Source organism: Cupressus sempervirens, chromosome 6 (assembly GCF_028749045.1).
Source record: "Cupressus sempervirens isolate cs-2001-9-10 chromosome 6, ASM2874904v1, whole genome shotgun sequence".
NCBI classification, from domain to species: domain Eukaryota; kingdom Viridiplantae; phylum Streptophyta; class Pinopsida; order Cupressales; family Cupressaceae; genus Cupressus; species Cupressus sempervirens.
The window spans coordinates 69,432,866-69,438,361 of NC_143123.1; the positions used below are offsets into that span (position 1 = coordinate 69,432,866).

The 5,496-nt window shown below is 35.9% G+C and overlaps 1 pseudogene; it reads left to right on the plus strand.

The window, feature by feature from the left end:
• The first annotated feature begins 2,563 nt into the window (after positions 1-2,563).
• LOC149551182 (T-complex protein 1 subunit delta pseudogene) lies at positions 2,564-3,685 on the plus strand (annotated as a pseudogene).
• Positions 3,686-5,496: the final 1,811 nt, after the last annotated feature.

Below are 5,496 nucleotides of genomic sequence, written 5' to 3' on the forward strand. Positions count from 1 at the left end.
CGCATCATATAATTATCCTCCCAAAATCTACTCATGTGAATGGACCATAAGGAAATTAGCACTCCATTGAACTAAAATGTAGTGCCTCTCCGATTTGATTTCTGTAAATCATCTTGATAGATGCTACCATGATGATCTTGCTTCTTATGTGATCATGGTTAGGACCCATGAGTGGTCTATACCCTTGGGGTGATTTGATTATATTGTTGCTTTAATTGGTTGTTCATGCTTTTACCTTATTGTTGAGCTTATGGTTGAGGATTGTCAATGGATATTGTTGGGTTTATTATGATATGATTTTGCTATGAATATTTACATCATTCTTGCAGTAATATTTTACTATTGTGCAAATGGACGATTTAAATAGATTATTTTAATGAAATTAATTAGATGCTTTAATCATGCGATTTTGTATAATTGTTGTTTTGGCTATTAGATATTGTGCATATCCACTTGATTGTTTTTGGTTATTGTGCGGGACTTATATCCCTAGGAATGGCATATAGAGTTAGTGATCAAACCTTTCATGTTGAGCCAATATTGTCCATGTATGGACGGTGTATATTTTATTGTTATTTTAATCCTCTAGTAATTGGTAAATCCAAATTAATAATGCATTATGTGATTAGACCCGTGAGTGTGTATGTACATTTAGAAATCCACAGTGGTCGTGGAAGTTATCTAATTATTGTGATTTAATGTCTTAATGGAATTTTATATTGATTTGATCTTTATTTTAATTACTAGCAGCTTTCCCGTAGTTGAATTCCATTTAATTGGAATTGTCTACTTTTGTTTGGGTTGAGAATGGGTTTAATCTAGTAAGCCGATTATTTTCCTAATTTAATATTGCACTTTTAAAGTGAATATATATCCCAAAAAGTGAGTTATTTCTCACTTCTCACTTTTGAAACTTGATTTTGGAGAGCAAAATCCCAAATCCTCTTAAGGAGGAATTATTGTTTTGCTACTTGTGAGAGTTGTGGGCATAGGATCAGCACAAGGTTGATCTCATTGGATCTGACTCAAGGAGACCTTGATTTGTCGAGAATTTCATCAGCTTTAGCGGAGCGATTATTTTATCATAAACATTCCTGTATTTGCCCTTTGTTACCAAGTAGGCTCTCTTATTTTTACATTTTGGCTGTGTTTTAGAGTCTGTTTTGGATAGTTGTTTGCTAGGAGACAAAGAACTAGTGTTCCCCTGCATTCCAGTATGCTAGTTGTACCTGGTTGGGCAGATATGAGCATTTGATTGCCTCTTGACTTGGGGTTTTGAGTTTTTGGACTGTTATGCTAGTTGTTTTTGCATACGAACTCTGAACTCAAATTTTATTTGATATTTGGGGTTTTTATACCTGATTGTAAATAGGGTTTTAATTTTGTTGAATTTTGGTCTTTTTTAACTTTGCCTCGATTTGTGTGCCACCCAACATTCTTGAGTATTTCTTGGCACTAATTTGGGTCATTGATTTGGAATGAATTCTAGGTTTCCAATCCAACCATGGTTTCTATTGTGTTTGTATTGGGATTCATGTAGAATCCATACTCTCGAATTTAGGTCGGTTGAGTGAGTTCTTGATGTTGGGTGTTTTGTTGCCTTATTGGGATTCATGCAAAATCCATACTCCAGGATATAGGTCGATTGAGTGAGATTGTTAGTCTTGTTTGTTTTGTGGCATTTCTCATATCCAACCCTTGGATTGGTATTATGTGAATATTTCGTGAAGTTGGTTATGCCGACACACGAACACATGCGCGTGCATGTGCGTATAACAGGATCTTGTGAGGCCCAAACTTCTAGATATAGGTCAATTGAGGGATTGTTCATTCGGGGTAGGGTTGGGAACTTGCATTGCCTTTGGGCACTCATCGTGTGATGAGCATGGGTATGTAGGGTAGACATGCGGAGTGGCTTCTCTCATATGCCCTGGTGTGTATTCCGACAAGGTAGTGTGAAGAAGTTCTAACAAGTGACAATTAAAGTAATAAATGGGTACTAAAACTTAATATTAGATAAGTGAACACCTGAGCAATTCATTTGAGGGTGTGGCCTGTACGGTTCATCCAAGGGCATGGTGTGATGGTTTCTTGAGGGATTCGTTCCACACCGGTGTGATGATTTCTTGAGAGATTCATTATGCACCAGATATAGCCGCTAGTAAATTTGGACCTATTTTTCAACACGATTCTGGTCGAAAGTCAACATCGCTAGAATTGTGTCGAAAGTTTGACACATTCCACAGCCAACAATGTATCAATGGGAAGATCCGTCGAAACTCATCCCCGTCTATGTCACATGTCGGTGATAGACAACTAATTTAAAATGTCGAACTATTGATGCAAGCTAGAGATGATTCAACAGGTATGTTATACCATCAACAGATAACCCTGTCGAACTATCGATGCCAGCCAGAGATGATTCAACAAGTTTGTTATACCATCGACGACAAATCGCATCGAAATTTTGATCACAACTAGAGTTTTCAAAAAATAAATGAAATATTCTCATTGTATATCAAGCAAAGCAAACAGCACAAAGAAGTTTTGGAAGAAGTTGAAAATGGTGACCACAATGCAGCACTTGTGAGTAGCACCGGCTACCAGGACAGAAAAATACGTTGACACCAAGCACAGGGACATCATCCAACATGCCAACATCATTACAACGAAGGTTGTTGCAGACGTAGTTCGAACCTCACTAGGTCCAAAGGGCATGGACAAGATGCCCTACACCTCCTTGAGTGATGTGATCATCATCAACAACAGTGCCACCATTCTTAACAAAATGGAGGTAACTCAACCAATCACTAAAATGCTTGTAGAGCTTTCAAAATCTTAGGATATTGTTGTTGGTGATGGCACGCCAACAATTGTTGTCATTGTCGACACAATTCTTAAACAATGTGTAAATTTGTTGTCTAACGGAGTTCATCCTACCATTATGTCAAAGGCATTTCACAGGTCCTCTAAGAAGGTCATCGAGGTTTTAACTGTCGTGGCTATTCCTGTCAAATTGACAAACCTTAACTCTTTGGTGAAAAGTGCAAGCACTTCTTTGAACAGTAAGGTTGTTAGCCAATATTCTACCTTATTGGCCGCGCTTGTTAGTGATTTCGTCTTGAATGTCGTCGACCCTGTGAAGCCTGACCTTGTGGATTTGAGGGATATCAAAGTTTTGCAAAAATTGGGCGAGATTGTTGATGATACAAAGATGGTTAAGGGTTTGGTGTTTGATAAGAAGGCAAGCCATACGGCTGAAGGCCTCACCAGGATTGAGAATGCAAAGATTAGCATAATACAGTTCTAGATTTCACCCCCCAAGACGAATATTGAGCAGAACATTGTGGTATTTGATTAAATAATGATGGATAGGATTTTAAAGGTGGAGAGGAATTATATTATGGGTATGTTAAAGAAGATCAAAGCCACTAGATGCAACGTGTTATCAATCTAGAAGAATATTCTACGAGATGTCATCACTGATCTTTTGTTGCATTATTTGTCCAAGACAAAGATTTTGGTGGTGAAGGATGTGGAAAGGGATGGAATCGAGTTCATTACCAAGACGTTGAATTGTTTACCCATTGCTAATATCGAACACTTTAGGGAGGAGAAGCTGGGGCATGTTGATTTGGTTGAAGAGGTTGTGGCTGGTGATAGTAGGATTGTGAAGATTACATGATGCAACAAGATGTATTAAGATGAGAGTGTTCCTTTGCATCCGAAAGGAAATGTTTTAGCTTGAGAGGAAGATTTCTTTTGTTGTTTTCTTATGATCAAAATAGTCCTCAATTAATCTTTATGATAAATTCATTTAATCTCTCTTTGTTGCAGGATGCAATAAGAAAGGCAATAGGTTGCTTTGGGAGATGTTGAGCCTTAAAGGGAGATATTAGCTGTAAAGGAAGATATTAGCTTTAGAGAGAGGTTTCATAATAAAGAGGGAATGCTTATGGAATTGCCTTCATTATTGTATATGCTTGTGATGCTTATGGTATTTATAAATTTGACTTAAATGGAACTAAGTCTTAATTATTTTGTTATGCATATTTCTATTCTTGTGTGAATAAATGAGATTGTAAGAACAACTATGCCAAAAAGAACATAAAAAGATGATTATCGTGCACAATCATTTTTTTAACTCTTTTGGCACAATCGTTCTTACAATTTTTTGGCTCAATCGCCAACTAGTCAGTATGTGTTTTGAAAAATTATTCTTGGACTATGAGTTAGGAAAAAGAGAAATATCAAACTTGAAAAAGATGTACATAAAAGCAATTAATTTTTAAACTTCAATTTTATAAACTTACAAAGAGAACTATTGAATTATAAAAAAGTATTGTGGTTTGTACTATTTGAAAATAATAGTTACAAGTGATAAAGTTATATACCTTTGGTTCAGAGAGGGCAAATAATGGAAATAAAGTATTGTTGAAGGTGCAAGCTCAACTGCCCCTCCCCCCCTTCCCCCCATGTGGATGACATTGTTAAGTAGATAATAGTTACACACACACACATATGATTAAGTGCTACCTAACTATGTCCAAGTCTACTTAACTATGTCCAAGGCATCTACACATTGGAGGCATACTCCACCTACTAGGCTTCCTACATACCCATATACACAGGATCAAGACCCTTGAACTACTCACTCTAACTAATATGTAGTGTTGGTTTCTAATTGTTTTGATGTAGTTGTATTCCTATAACCACTAGTCAGCTTTACTCACCTAATACAACTCTTTGCCATCATACACCCACTCGGGTAAATCAGGTAGTTTTCTATAATTACAATCCTATAATACCCTAGTGCAACCTTTGTGTTGTAGCTTACAATTAATGTAAAGTTAACCTATATATGTCCTAACTCACTACTTATATAGTTATGTTTAAAAGATTGTGACAATAATCAATGGGTCTAAATAAACCGATCAAGTTAATGCTAGATGGGAACAACTAATTGTTCATTTTATTGTACTTAATATGATGATAGTTCTAGGAGAATTTGTAATCAACCCAGCTAATCGGCAACTAAACTAATTCAACTAGGTTATGGCTTGTCACTTAGCATGGTTTGAGTGAGTTTTATTGTTTTATTTTTTGGATTCTGTAATATGTATGTAGTTGGAACAATTTTTCAATTGTGCTTATATGTAATAAGCAACTTTAAAAAGATCTCTATGTATATATAAAGATTACAAGTTGTGCATTTTATCATGTATTGCATCTACATTTGCTTTTCCATTTCTTAAGTTATAAGAGTGTTTCAAGGTTGAGAATCACTTCAACATCCTTTGCATGGTTTAGAGGTAATGTCATTGTGGCAGTGAGAATAACTTCAGTAAATAGTTGAATGTAAGGAGTTACTACCCTAAACATTCAAGAAACATTTGATAACATGTGAAATAAGGTATTTAAACATGCCTCAACCAATTATGATTTAATTTTGGATCACCTACCTGATTAGTTTGGAATTGTGTTCTCACCAAAAAT